This window comes from Cygnus atratus, chromosome 4 (genome assembly GCF_013377495.2).
Source record: "Cygnus atratus isolate AKBS03 ecotype Queensland, Australia chromosome 4, CAtr_DNAZoo_HiC_assembly, whole genome shotgun sequence".
NCBI lineage: Eukaryota > Metazoa > Chordata > Aves > Anseriformes > Anatidae > Cygnus > Cygnus atratus.
In genome coordinates this window covers 29,252,130-29,268,178 of record NC_066365.1, presented here as the reverse complement: position 1 = coordinate 29,268,178, position 16,049 = coordinate 29,252,130, and the positions used below count along the sequence as shown (strand labels likewise).

Below are 16,049 nucleotides of genomic sequence, written 5' to 3'. Positions count from 1 at the left end.
AACTGTCAAGAGGTGGCAATCTACTCTTCATGCTTCTCACTGTCCCTTAAGCATATGTTTCAGTCTATTTCTAACTTAACTTTAGCCTTTCAACTCACTGGTCACTTTGCAGTCTAATACATCATTTATTTATTTATTTATTTATTTTAACAACAAGATATCTCTCTTTTTTGAGCTACTGTGAAAAACAGCTGGTGGAAATAGCACCCTCACATTAGGAGTCCCAGCCCCGTAAGATGTTAGGAATTACTAATTGAAATAAGCAGTGGGAGAAAAGGTTTACAAGGATATGTGCTAGCAGTCTTCCCATATTGTTATCCTACCTCAAACTGATCCATCCTTTACCTGTTTTCTTTCAAAATATTTATTATTACTTTCTTGGCCAAATCCACGGTTTTGACAACAGAGACATCACTGTCATTTAAAATGACCAATAGTAACAACTGCAACTTCAACCCATAGCCCTGTTAAATGTAGGAAGAATGACTGGTATGCAAAGACTTGGAAGCACTAAGGAAGCCAGAGAATACCTCAAATAGTTAAGGCTGGTATCATGCTGTAATAAATAGGCTGTAATAAATAGGCTGTTTCAGCTCCAAGAATTTCCAATTCTGCTTTACCTCTAGTAGAAAAAAAATTGCCAACAATAAAGTAAAAATGCAGTAATTATATCCTTGGGATATATAATTATATATTAAATACAAAATTCTAACAAAAAGAAGTTATGAGATTTTCATATGGATACAGGCTATGCTTGTCATTATAGAACATTGCTATCCACTGAGATCCTCTTAGCTTACAGAGTGAAATAATCACATAAATTTACTTGTATTGATATATCTAAGTCATCATCTTACACAGGTCCTATTACATGAGATTGGAAGAACTGTTATTTATCTGACAGCACAGTTATTTTTATTTGCTCTATGGCACTTCTTATTGGGTATAACATTCTCTGTAACAATTTCTGTTTTAAAGCCAAATGGTTTCCTGCATCTCATTAATAAATTAAGCTCTTTATTCCTATCCTAGAGGTCTGCAGTAAAATACACGCTTAATGCAACAGGGTAATTCCTTATTTAGTTCTAGCTTAATCATTTCTCTGCGTTATGTTGCAATGAGGGATTACATTTATGCTACATTAAGATGACTTTTATTTTAAAAACAACATTGATCTATGTTTCACTTGATCTTGATTAACTTCCATCTAACAGGTATAATTTTCTGTTTACACAACCTATTAAATTTTCTGTGTAACTCTCCTTTATATTAAGAGAAATGTAGATTAATAAAAAATAATATTTTCACTAAGTAATAAGAGAATTAACTATTTCAAGTGACCAAAAAGGAAAATTTCTCAGAATATGTAGTAAGTTTCGTAGCAAAATACAGCATATAAACTCATTTTCAGTGGCCAAGACGGAAACTAGAACTTTTTGTTTATGTATCTTTTATAATTTTGAGGCTGTTTCTGTCACATAGTGAGCAGGAGTAGACACTCTTCAGTGAAGTAAATAATAAAATAGGTAAATCATACACTTTGCAGGGTCCATTAAAAACATTTTGGTTCCCTTTTTGCATTGCCTGTCCTAAAAGTACATTGTTCAATTGAATCTCCAGTAGAGTAGCTTCATAAAACAGACAGCAAAAGAAAAAAGTTAATAATACCAAGGTTTCAGAAGTTCAATAGCAGGTATATTATTTGATAGTTACTTCTCTGCCATCTAATTCCTAAACCCAAGCGATGCTTGATTTCAGAAGCAGTAAGCAAAGAGCACATGTTAAATATTTTCTTGTTTTCTGTCTTCCAGTATTTCATTCTTGTTTTCAGTAAGAAAGTCCACCTCAAATCCTGTAGTTGAAAAACAGCAATACTATTCCTTTGTAAGGTCTGGAAATGAAGATCATGTAAGAAGAGACACAATAAGCCCTGTCTATGCTCTAAGTCAAACAGAAATTAACTAGTTTGTCTAGAAGTCAGATAGCTGCACTGGCACAAAATTGTATTTGAAGTAATAAATCCTGCTTAGAGCCATAATGTAGCACAACAGGAAACGGGCCAAAGCCAAAGCCAAAGCCAAAGCCAAAGCCAAAGCCAAAAAAAAAAAAAAAAAAAAAAAAGAGTAGACTGGAATTCTCTGTATATTTAGCAAGTCTGGGGTCTGGATCTCCAAAATCATTTATCTGAATTGTGCTGTGTACTTAGTTCCTACTGAGGATATGGATCTGTTTCTCATAAGTGCTACCAAACTAACACGTAGGTGGCCATTTGAATATGTTAAAATCTCAGCCAGAGGACTCTGACAGTCTCTGATGGAAAGGTCAGTTTTCAAATGAGAGATTTTTTTTTTCTTTTACAAGCAGTAGCCCATAATGAATGAGCAAATTGTACTCCACAATTGTAGCTCAACTAGAACATGGAAATTAATTGTGCCAATCAGTCAGCAAGCAGTAACCTGTCACAAGTGCCTGCACATATTAACTATGAAATGAGTCAAAAGAATAAATATTCAGTAGGAAAAACTGAGTGCATTGCATGTACTTGTGTCTGCTTCCAGTAACATTCAGAGCACAGCTGTATTTGCTGTGTCAAACAGAGATGCAAGTCTAAAGCCAAAGTGGGATTAATTAAGCAAGGGTTGTAGGATCACCACAGACTGATCTCAGCATAACAAATGAAATGAAGCCTTCAGTTCCTCCTGCATGCTGGCCAAAATTGTTCTACAGTAGGCTGTGCCTGGAAAGACAGCTCTTAAAGCATGTTATTTGGGTAACCTCTTACAATTAAACCATGGATTAATCTGCTTGTTAATGTTTGTCATCGTGGACAGATACTTTAAAAATCCCAGATACATTACTGCTGCCCACTGTGACCATCTGCAACAATCAACTCCTTCAAATAAATTTGAAAGTAGCACTTCATTTTGAGTTGATTATAGATAATACAGCTGCTACTGCAGCAGCCTTTAAAAATTTGAAAAGATATTTTAGAGGAGATAATTAAAGCAAAGTAAGTATTTTTTTTTCTTTTTTTTTTTTTTTTCTGTGATTTCTACCAAGAGCTAGGATGATGCTGGAAATCAGTGGCTTGAGAAGACTGTACTTTTTATTACACATTATGTGTAAAGCACATATACATGATATTATTTTTGTCTTAAGGATATTCTAGAAAAGTAACTCCTTTCAGATAAGCCCTGAATTCTCTATTTCTGTTAATGAAGCAGCTCAGCATACATCCACCCTTGCTGATGAGAGGAATGGCTCGGGAGGGTGGGGCAGGGAAGAACCACCAGGACTATATTCATAGCAACTGAACACCATGGATACAAAGCACGAAACCAGTGGAAGAATAAATACTTCTTGAAAAAGGGGTGGTGAAAGAGAACATGAACCGTGAGAAACTCAGGTAGAAAGGCCAAGGTTAAAGGGGAACTACTCAAAATTTCTCAAGAAAATATCAGGGCTCAGTTCTGAAGGACAAATATCCCTAAATATAAAAATGTTTGTTTAGGACAGGTCTCAGTAAGTGAGAGACACTCAAGAGCTAAAAATAATTAATCTAGTTATATGCTGATTATTTCACCTTTTTTTTTTTTTTTTTTGTTCTGCTCATAATCTGGTTTCCAGGCTCTTAATCAAAACTATTATCTTGATTTATTGGGTTGTTTTTTTTGGCAAACTCTGACCTGTGGACTAAACTTCAACAAATGATGTCCATTCCAAATCTAGAAGAACTTAGACAAAGCCTTACCTACTAGGCTGACTGAAGAGGTGTATTGATTTACATAGCGAGGTTTTGGTAGTGGGTGGCCTCTGTGAGAAGAATCCAGAAGCTGCCCCATGTTGGATAAGGGCCAGCTCTAGCTGGCTCCAAAAGGGACCCACCGCTGCGCAGAGCAGAGCCAAAAAGTGATGCTGGTTGGGCCTCTGTGAGAGCAGATTTAAGAAAGGGGGGGAAAAAAAATCTGCTGCTCAACAGCAGCTGGGAGAGAGGAGTGAGAAGCAGCCCTGCAGGCCCCAAGGTCAGTGCAGCAGGAGGGCAGGAGGTGCTCCAGGCACGCAGCAGCAGTTCCCCTGTGGCCTGTGGAGAGGCCCCTGGTGGAGCAGGCTGTCCCCCTGCAGCCCATGGGTCCCACATGGAGCAGATCTCCACGCTGCAGCCCATGGAGGAGCCCCCGGTGGAGCAGGTGGATGTGGCCTGAAGGAGGCTGTGGCCCATGGAGAGCCCCCGCAGGAGCAGGCCCCGGGCCGGAGCTGCAGCCCATGGAGAGGAGCCCACACAGGAGCAGGGGGTCTGGGGGGAGCTGCCACCCTTGGGGGACCTGTGCTGGAGCAGTTTGCTCCTGACAGATGGGCCCTGTGGTATGGACCCATGTTGGAGCAGTTCTTGAGTAGCTGCTGCATGTGGGCAGCCCCCGCAGGCTCAGTTCGGGAAGGACAGCATCCCATGAGAGGAACCCCACTTGGAGCAGGGGCAGAGAGTGACTGTGAAGGAGAGGCGGAGATGAAGTGTTAGGGGCTGACCACAGCCCCCATTCCCCTGCGCTGCTCAGAGGAAGAAGGTGAGGGGAAGAGGGTGGATGGGGGGAAGGTGTTTTTAGTTTGTTTGTGGTTTCTAAATGCTCTGGCTTGTTAGAAATAGGTTAAAAAAAATTATTAATCTATCTATGCTGAGTCTGTTTTGCCTGTGATGATAATTGCTGAGTGATCTCCCTGCCCCTATCTCAGCCCTTCAGCCCTTTCCCTTTGAGGAGGGGGAGTGAGAGAATGGTTGTGATGGAACTCAGCTGCCCACCTGGGTAAAACCATCACACAAAAAAAAGGATGAATAAGTAGTACAAATGGTATATGCAAGAAGAAGAACTTTGTCTTGACAAATTTGGATTATTGGACTATTGGGACATAACGCAAGGTCAGAGTCATCTCCCTAGCTAGGGAACATCTTTTACCAGAGGGGAAACAAGACAAGAAATGCTTGTACAAAAAGCCAACAGCAAAATTAAAAAAATAAAAAATAAAAATAGCAAGGTGCAGTATGAGTTATTAAATGAAAAAAATGGAATTTGGACTAAGGTCTTCCCTTCTATAGGTTGACTTGAATGTTACGTGACATTACAGAATCTCTGGAAAAAAGAAAAAAAAAAAAGAATAGTTTATTATCACAGAAGTATATCTAGTTTCACAAGCATGGTTTCTTTCCTTTTTTTTTTTTTTTTTTTAAAATTGGTATTGCCCAGCATGCTCTATTTGAGAACATTGTGGCCATATCCAAGTCAGTGGAAAATCTGAAACCATCTTCAGCAGAACCAAGATGAAAAACCGACTGCAGTCCCATCGATTTCAGCAAGACCACTAATTGTCTGAAGCTATGTGCAAGCATGAATGTTCAAAGGAGCAGGGCCTTTGAACAATTTGGTTGTGTGTATTTACCAGTTAAGAAAACAACAACATTTTGAAGTGGGCTGCAACACTGACAGGTGTTTAAAATGGAATTAAGTGCACTATTTCATTTTGGTGAGGCTCACGTATTTAACTGAACTGAGCCTTCTGGATCAGCACGTATCAGTTCCCCACTGTGAGGCAAATTAGATAACTAAAAGCAATCGCAGCACCCTGAAGTGGAGCCCAAGAGTGATCTGGGCTTGGTCTCTGTAACCAGGAGCTTGGACATGCAGGCAGCCATCTCTCAAGCTGAGGCTCTTAAGCCTTCCAGACCTACAGTTTCCAGGGTTCTCATCTTTATGGAGTGGAAAGAACTCCAGACACAGAAATTTCAGATTTTTTCCCTGCAGTGTGGGATGTCTTAAAAAGCTCAGGATCTTTCCAGCTTGCATGGGACAACCTAATTCCCTCTTCTGCACTGCTTCTGAAGTCAAAGGCAGCACTAGGAGGCCTCAAAGCCAAAACAGCACAAGTTTTGACATTCAGAATTGAAACTAGTTCTAACATTGCCAAGATACTTCTTTGGAAATTTTGTATCAGATTCACACAAGCAAGTTTCATTTCTCAAATACATTGAATTAAAATGGAGAATAAAAATAAAATAAATAAACAAACTAACAGAGGTTATTGCCTAGGCAATACCTAGGTGATACAAGTGTACAACTAAATGTATTCCAAGAAGAAAATCTACTCTTGTTCACATTTAAGTCACGGAAAACACTTTTTCTTTTTCCCCATGCTCTAAAATGATCATTACTATCTTAAATCTTCTAGGTGATGTCCATCTCCTTTTTTTTTTTTTTTTTTTTAAATGCATTGTCATCACAGGCTGAGATGTAGAAATGTGCTTAGGAAGCATTTGCCTGTATTATTGTTTTGTGTGGATGTTTCCCTTTTAGGTGAGGAGCATGAGGAATACAGGAAAAAGTACTTTTTCCGTCTATTCTGATCTTTGTACCCCTCTCATCAAAAAAAAAAAAAAAAAAAGTTGAAATACATTTATATCTAGCATGTTACTTATATATTTACAACCATTGCCTTGTTTACTCAAACTTCACATTTCAGAATGTAGTTATTTAAATGAAAATATAACATTTAGTCCATAATATACAATCAGATAAACTCTTCATATAAGAGACATCTTTACAAAATATATTGCAATATGATTTACCCTTTCAATATTTTGCGTCCAAAAGGGCAGTAGTAAAAGAAGTTTAGTCCAATATATGTAAAAATTCCCAAGTCTTCCATTTGTAATTATTTCTTGAGAATTTATATAAGTTGGGGTTTTATCACTAGGAGTTCATTTCCTAATATAGCATTTTGTAATTATATTAACTGTGTTCAATTTGTTTTAAGTGTGTTATGTATAGGAGGACATTTGAAGGACTGACTAATAATGGGCAGGAAAGTTCATGAGAACAGCATATTTTAAATTTTTTGCAGAATAGTTATGATAAATGAATCTCATATTTATAGTGATGAACACCTGAGACACAATTTGGACCCTAAGATATATTCAGCTATCCAGCAAACATGAAGTGTATTTCATTATTTATATCATTGATCAAAACAACCAAAATTTCACACATCAGGAGAAAACACACTGAATGAGCTGTTTATGAACAAGCTACACATTACCATTTAATAATTAAGAACACTGAAAAATAGCCTTCTTTGGGAAACTTTTTTCATATTTTCAGCTTCCTTGTAAGAAAAAAACGTACACTATTTCTGATACAACACATATTGAAATAGATGATTCTCATGACAAGAACCAAAAAGTGAGCCTGTGCATCACAGCAACTACATCTACAATCCAGTGTGAAATTCAGGTTTGCAGTATGGAAGGCAGTATGGAAGCGGTTTGCAGTTAGCCCTGCAAATCGACTTGGCATGCAAGACCAGTATAAGCAGGTATAAACAGGAATGTTCACCATTCACTCTGACTGGGAACCTGCCTGGAACATCCACTTTGTTTTGTGCCTGAACTTTTCCTCTTTCAGAAACCCAAGGATGAGGAGAAGCCTGGGCATCAGGCTAAGCTAAGGTCAGACAAAACCAGGGCTAGGAAGTGCTAAGGTTCTCTACGTTCCTCCAGCTAAAAATATATGCTTTGGAAGAACTGAGTTAAGGTTGTCTGGTGGACTACATTATTGTTAGCCAAACTATCCAGCTCATGGCAAAGCAACGTCAAAATTGTATCCAGGGTCTCATTTTTCAGAGCTCCAGAATTCATCTCAAGTCTTTTCTTGATCAGACAATCAAAGCAGTCTAGGATTACTAAATAACTACAAATCTCATTCTTCAAGAAAGCTGGGAGTATCAGTGGAAATACATGGTTGCCTTGGTCTTACACTTTTCCTGAATTATCCAGTTTTAGCAACTCCTAAAGACACACAATAGCTAGGTGGACTTCTGCTCTATAAAGTGGGTATGCACTATTGAATCTTTCAGCCTACTAGAGCCTCAGATATTCAGACTGCATTCACTGAAGACTAGAGTCTTTTCTAAACTTTGTATGCTATCCTTTTGCCTTTGCACCTGGATTTTCTTATGGTGAAAAATACTATATAAATAGATAAATAGGAAAAGAACATCAGATTTATTTTAAAACCTATAACCAGGATTTTATCCCATTAGAAGAGAGAATTGGTTCACTAGAGAGAAGACATGCACTTTGTTATTCAGTGAAGTCAAGCATGAGAGAAATAAATAACCTCCCCCAGAATACAAGGAGTGCTCTGTCTTTTCATGAAAACATATCTGCTATACATAAATATACACAGATATTTATGCACTAACAATGTTCAGGGCAAGGGGGAGTGTGGCAAGAATACACAGGTTCTGAAGGTCTGAAAAATCCAGATGACTGCACTGAGGTTATGAGAAAGTATTGAAGAATAACTGAGCTATCAATATGCAAGCTAGAGTGGGCACTGGAAACTGCAATTGCAGTAACATGATCTGTCACATTACTGTGGCTACTTTTTCCCTTTAGATAAAGAAGTTTGTTTCTACAATACCTTAAAATATAAACTATAGATAATTGTTTTCACAGGTTAATTTCTTGGGGGTATAATTGGCAAAACTACAGAAATATTTTTGGGGAGTATGTGCACCCAAAGTATTTCAACATACATTAATGATGTGTATATACTCCTTTTATATTCATTCAACAAGTATTATGCATTACTCATATGTATTACACAATACTGCCTAACAAATACAAACCAAATATTCACAGATGATCCAAGACCTACAGTGTATTCAAGAAATATATTCAAGTAATTGAAGTGTTTACCTTATTGTCCCTTTCTTTGAAGCTGCATCTCTGAGGAAAGATTTGGAAAAAAAAAAAAACACTTTTTTTTTTCAAAAATAAGTACATGTTATTTTGCTAGTAGCTCCAAATACTATACTCGTAGTTCATGATTTACTTCACTGGACAAATGGATTTTTTGACAGCTCACAGAACTCTGTAGCTGTCAAGGTAAGTACCAGCAGGGAACCTGGAGCACAGCACAGAATAAAAGAGGGTTTTTATATATTAGGAAACAAGAGACCTTTACAAAGGAACCTAATTATTTTATACTCTGCAAAGAATAACTAAATGATCTGGAAAATGAGAAATCTTTGAAAATATTAAGTTTTACCCCTACTATGCATTAAAATACAGGTTGAATTTAACACCACATGACTTACTAGCTTCATTAGTATGAGCCATAAGAAACATTCATTACCAAATGTTTGTTTCCTTTTAACTCATTAAAATGTTCATAAAAACAGCACTTTTGAAGAAAAATCCAAGACAGTTTTTTCTGAATGTTTTTGAATTTCATTAACGATAGTTATTTTTATTTTTTCCTTCCAGATTGTCTGTGTGAAACGGTGATAAAAACCTATGCATTCAAATGTTTACAAAAATACAGTCCCCTATTTACTTTTGAAATTAATTGATAGGTCATATAGCTTCTTTCCTGTCTCCAAGGAATTCTCAGTATACCATTAACTTGTTTCGAGTTTCTATCAGTAACCTGTGCTGAGAGCCATGCTCCATGCTCAGGATCACAGTCAGACAGCCTAGTTTGTATAAAGGGATCCCCAGGAATCCTAACTTGCTTAAAACAAATTTCTCCTCAAAATCACACTCATATACTATGTGGTTACCAACTCTAATATTTCAGTGTTTCTCAAAAGCCAAGTTAAAAGTCATTCTGGTGTCATTGAAGGAGGTCTTAGTAAATATGAATGGATTTTGTTTTAGTTCAAAAATACCAGTAGTTAGTAATGGGATAATGGGTAACAGGCAACAGGAAATAAAAATGATCAAAGCCTCAGTACTGGTTTAATGTTTGATTGCTAATACTTTCTGAAAGGGGATGGATGATTTGCAGAACAGAAGTTAAAATCACTAGCTAACTTTCTGAGCAGAAAGAGCTAAGTAAAAGAGTTAGAAAGTAGTACTGTGTGTTGTCAGTACGAAAGTTACCAAAAGCTGGTAAACAACGTAAGCAAAAATAATACCTCCTGGAGACTATCAAAACACATGGAGAGAACAAGATATGTTATTATACGACTATTTCTAGGTAACGTGCAGATTTTAGAGCTGTGGTGGCAGCAGGCACTTTCATTTAGGAGATGTACAATCTCAAACTAACTGTATTTAGACTAGACATTTTCTAATTGTTTAAAGTACCTGTTTTCAAACACAAAGGACATACTCAGCATCACATTACACTCATTTGTGACAGCTTCAAGATTAAGCAATCACATACTAGGAAGCCAGTATCTTTGAAAAGATATACAAATAAGAGAATAAATGTTTACACTGGTCATGGCACAGGTAATAAATACTTTATCATTGTAACCCCAAACTTAATTTTACCGACATCACCTGATTCTCAACTGATGTAAAGAACTTCTAGAAACAGTTACAAGCATCATGAATATCAGAATGTTTAACTTTCAAGTCTTGAAGTGAACTCTGATAATTTCTGAGGGGAAAGACCAGTTATCAGATGTGAGGATATTTTTCTTCTTATACAAAAGAGCCGAAAATTAAGTAAACTAAGCTCAGGATTCTTAGCTCAGCTAGAATTTTGAAATTAAACTTGGCTCATGATGAGAGCAAACTATGAGAAGAATATTGGATTAGCACCCTTTTGAAATCTTAGCTGGTTTTACAGAAATTGTAATGCAAAGTAATTTACAGAAAGGCATCTGATCTTTTCTTTCTGTTTACGTATTTATAGGGTATTTGACTCAGTAGAGGAAAAAAGACAATGGCTTCTGGTGCACATAAATCCTGACCAGATAACCCAATAGTTCTTTCAGACCTTAATTTTTTTGGGGAAAAAAAAAAAAATGTTTTTTGTTTGTTTTTAAAGAAGAGAAATGAAACGGAAGATGTATTTGCTGTTATTTTCTGATGTTTTTAACTCAAGCCAAACTGATTTTATTGCAAAAAAAATAAATAAAAATAAGCAATATATTGAAAACAGAACAATAATTAAAGTTGTTTATCTGTATCACAGACTATTAGGTTTTATTATTATCTGCCAGGAAGTGTCTAGCACCAAGTGAGGGGAAAAAAAAAAAAAAGAAAAAAAAAGATTAATTTGCAAAAACTTGAAGTAAATTCAAAAAGAACTGTTATAAATAGCAGTACTATTACCTATTATACTATGAAGTTCTTAGCTCACATCAGTTAAAATGTGAGCTGTTAAAACTTGTTCCCTATCAGTAAATAATACGAAATAATTTTATGCACATTTAAAAAATAAATGAATAAAAACCATGAACCATCCCACACAGTCTACAAGATGAATTTCTCTATGCTCTAACATAAAATTCAGAAAAATCTGACACTGGGTGATTTAATTTCTGTTGCAGAAGCAGAGCAGTCCTAGAGCTGGAGTAGCACACATGGTCCCCCCTGGATGCTCAATCCTGTGACTCAAGAGTTAGGTTGAGCACTCAAAGAACATGCCTTCTGCCTATTTTCTTTCATCAACATGTTGTAGGAGGAGGACCGTGCTTGGTATTGCTTTTTCCTGCCCTAGAAAATATTCACAAGCTGAATATCTTGAAATATCTTGTATTTGGAGAACTAATGGTTCTAGAAGTCTGCTCATGTCTGGTTTTTGTTTTAAAGTCTGTGTTCAAAACTTGTTCTGATCCTTGTAATGAGATTTCACTTGTTACAAGCATTTTAATATGTACGGATGACTGAGAGAGCAAATGGATGTTATGATGCCCTAATGAGAATGTTTGTTATCATAGGGATTAATACAGATAATAGATTATACCACCAACTGCTGCTGTATTGGATCTGATGTCTTGGTTGTGTGAATAAAATAATAATCACTGATGATTGAGTGTATGACAGAATAGCTCTTATATATATATATAGCTTCTAAATAATCCATATTTTTAACTGTAAAAAAATATTTTAGATGGAAACCAAAAATATCAAGAGAGTTAAGTAGTAGAGTGGTTTATGAGATTATATTTCTGGTAAAAGAGAATGGGAAGGCCAAACTACTGCTATAAAATGGGCAATATTTACTTCACTTTATGAAGATCACACAGCAATCTTGTTCTATGATTTTCTTAAAAACAGGTACTGTAGCTTTAATAACCAATATCAGCAGCCATGCATACAAAGAGGAGGGAGGAAAGATCATATCTTTTCCTTTGTGCCAGTACAGAAATTAGCAATGTTACCTTTTGTACAGACAAGTATATCTATGCCAAAAAGGAAAAATTGTCTTTAATGGGTTGCTTCCTTTCTTTTAAATGGAAAGGAGGAGGCAAAAAGGGCTGCAGAACAGATTAAGTAGTTTTTGAATCCTTCAGGCAAACAAGCATAACACAGCCCTATCGGTATGATGTGACAACAATTTGCATAAGCTTTTATAAAAGATTTTCCATCTCTGAAGCTTGTGACAGAGCACAGAAGAGATTATCTTTAAAAAATACTTTAAAAAAATAGGTATTTTTGAAAGAGTAAATTTTACATTTCCTTTTTCTTTTCTCAGCTGCATACAACTTCACTAAGCAGCACACAACGATTGCTCAGGAGCAACATAAACCAGGAAGAAATCATAGGATCAGAGGATGACCAACCTGTACAAAATGTGAATAGTCACATCAGTCACTAGTCCTAGAGCTGATGAGAAGAAATCCCTCTCTACTGGAAGTGTAGTCTTTTCAGCAAGTGTTTTTCTTATTTTTTTGTTTGTTTTTGTGTCTCCTATGAAGATGACAAATGGCTGACACATTATATTCTAAAGCAATCCACCTTTAGAAAAACCCATAGCAACCTTTTAGTATGTTATTTTCCCTCTTATTACGCAGTTGGCTGCAAATAAGTATATTAAATTGAACTTCATTTTATTTAGTTCATTTATTTTCAAACTCAAATCCATTACATTTTCTGGCATCATAATTAAAAAGATATTGGGGGAAAATGTTGCATTTGTGGAAAAAATAAGTGACCAACATTGTTTTTATATGCAAAGATTAAATCTCTACAGTCAGGAGGTATTAGCTAGTAATAAATTATGACTTATTATTATTTATTTATTTTTAAAGTTATGGGATGATAATACTAAGATGAACACTACAGTGTCATGTAATAAAGAATAAAAGCTACAAGGAAGATCAAGACATATGCTACCTGGTGGCAGCCATAAGCTGCTTTATTAACACATCTAAACATAAGACATGATTATTATGTTATCCAGTAAGTTACTTCGCTAACAAACAGGTCCTGAGTGACATAAAGCATTTCAAAGTTGTAGCGACAATGAAGCATACATTTCTATGGAAACTGGAAAAGATTTTTTGGGACACAGGCCAGTTCCCTGTTACTCACCATTTAACAACTTCAGCTTAAAATTAATAATTATTTTATACATAATATTGTTCTATCATTGATCATAACATCTATTTTTAAAGCGTGAAGGGTACTTAAATGATAAAACCAACTTTTAACAGTAAACAGAAAAAGAAATAAACATTCAAACAGCTTGCCTCTGAAAAGAAATGCAACAAGAATCTTCACAACAATTACAAAAATATGATGATTTTTTTTAAACACAAATAAGTATCTGGACTTCCCCTTTTAAAGCACTGTGTTGAAATGAGATACAAGATGGATATGTATTTTACTGTTAGAATTTTATTTCTTTCTGAGTAAAGATATTTCTTCATATTCTGCAAGCAGGCTTTGTTTTTTTGTTTTTGCTTTTCTTCTTCTGTGACTGAAGTTTTGAGACAGTGAAAAATTAAACACTGGGAATTTATCCCACTGCACATTTTGAAGATTGATGAAACTCTATCCACCTTGAATGACATACTGAATACATGGAACTGCAGATGTGGGAGCTATGAAGTGAAACAGCAAAGTTATTTGTGATTTATAAGCTCAGGAAGGCTTTACATCAAAACAGCAGGAAGGGGTCTCATATGGTCTAGAATGAATCCTGTTTCTTAGCAAAGAGGAAAATACCCTTAAGAACTAAAGTTGATTTAAAGTATGTAATCTTCCTGCAGGTAAAAACACCCCCCTATTGCTACTTACTCTAAATGAGGTCCTCAGTTTTGTTCCCTGCACCAAGCATTTCTTGGCTTCTGATGGATTTATTGCTTTGCAGCCTGCTTTCAACAAATGCTTCCCTTCCTCAACAGATGAGATCAGTGGCCTTAGACTTTTAAAGGTGAGGTATACCATAATGTTGAAATCCATATGTTATATGCTGGAAAATTACAGTAAGTACAGCCTGTCATGAACTCAGCCACAATTACTTGTGATTAGGCAGTTACCCAAAAAGTTGTTCTCAACTTAAAGAAGAGAAATTCACTCATTACTCTATCTGTATACACTCATACATCTATATCTGCTTATATGTCTTCTCCATTTTCATCATACATCACTAAACACAGGTGACTTTGGAACACATGCATAATGATGTCCCATCAAGGGATGTGAGACATTACAGCAACACCACACTGGCTAGTACAAAAGTCTTCACAAAGCTAAACTGGGAAATGTATGCTTTGCTCTCCTTTCCCTGCCTCACACGGAGGCTTAACGTGACACGTTATTTAGGCTCATGAGTGATGGAGGAAGAGAAGTTCTGGAAATGGGAAAGGGAAACCACGTTAAGCCAAGGGAAAACATGTTCTGGGTTTTTTGCTAGTAGTGGGTTAAGCATAGATCATTTGAATGGCAGGCTCTTGTGCTGGCATTAGACCTATAGGTTATTTAAAATAACAGCGTATTAATAATTCAAGAGAGTATGAGTATCAGTACGTGTGAAGTGATCAAAAATACACTGGTATAATTCCAGGAGCCTTCTGTTGCATGACTGGACTTACTGCAGTAGGAGAGGATTTGGGACGTCTTAACAGTTGGAAAACATCTAGAATGAATGTATCGTGGGAAGATTTTCACACTGCATGGAATCTGACAAAGGCCTGTCCCACCCACAGCAAGTAGCTGCTCAGTCCAGTTGATAGTTGCTGGAGTGGATGCAGCCCTACATTATATCAAAGAAATATGAGAAGAAAATGTATGGTGGATGCATCTGCCGCCACCTTCTCTCTCTCTCTCACACACACGCTCCCAATCAAGTTCATAGATGCCAAAGTGGATGCAGCTCTATGAGCCATATATTACACCAAAGAAAGATGAATGCATTTGCCACCACCTTTGCACCATCCTTCTCTCTTTCACTCTCCCTTCCTAACTTCCTACTTCTCCCAACTCCTTGTAGTGCCACAGGACCTAAATACCAAGCCCCAAAAGCAGGTGTAGCAAAAGACTACTTTCACGTGACAGAAGCAAGCAAGTCTTGGTGGGACAACACCAGAGCAGAGTGACAAAGAATGAGGACAGAGGAACCCCCTTTGCTTCACCTGTCTGAAGTTATCCTGTACTTATTACAACAATAGTATTTTCTGTAAAATCAAGAGTTGTTTCTAGAAGTCAAAGTAATTGTGTAATTTTTGTCTGTTAACAATGGTTAGTGGTAAAAGAGTAATTAGATTCAATGGTTACCGAAACTAATAAAAATAACCCACAAACCAAACCATAAAAGAAACAACACACCAGCTCACACAACCCAGCTCATATGATAAATTTTGTTCTTGGGAGAGTTGCTGCCTCAGGGGCTCTGAGGCAGACTCTTCTACCTGAGGGCATTCTGAAATAAGTTAACAAATAAAGACCAACATCAGGAAAAAAGACAGAAAAACACAGCAACGCATACATACCTTGTTCCATGCATTTCTGTGTGTGTGGTCATCCCTGTGCAAATAAATAATTTTTTTTGCTACAGTTTTTCAGTATCACTTCCAATGCCTTTTATTCCTTGTGGTCAGAGTCACTTTTAATAGGTATGTGGTGATACCATCTCATCCATTCAGCAAGCTTGGGATTGGTTTTTTTGGGCTTTCTGGAAAGGATTTGGTTGGTTGGGAGTGTTTTTGTTAGGGTGGGGTGGTGATGTGTCACATCCCTCCTTCCACTCACGTCATATTTGAGAATACTCTCCACACAGTTCTACTATTTAACAAGGTTATAATTAACTTACCCC

General features: G+C 36.6%; 1 long non-coding RNA gene across 11 annotated transcripts in view; it reads right to left on the bottom strand.

Moving 5' to 3' along the window:
• LOC118249612 (uncharacterized) overlaps positions 1-15,849 on the bottom strand; it is a 148,020-nt gene extending 132,171 nt beyond the window's left edge. For all 11 annotated transcript variants that reach the window (XR_007708208.1, XR_007708205.1, XR_007708202.1 and 8 more), the window contains exon 1: positions 15,727-15,849. This is a non-coding gene — a long non-coding RNA (uncharacterized LOC118249612). The remainder of the gene's footprint in view (positions 1-15,726) is intronic.
• Between the last annotated feature and the right edge of the window lie 200 nt (positions 15,850-16,049).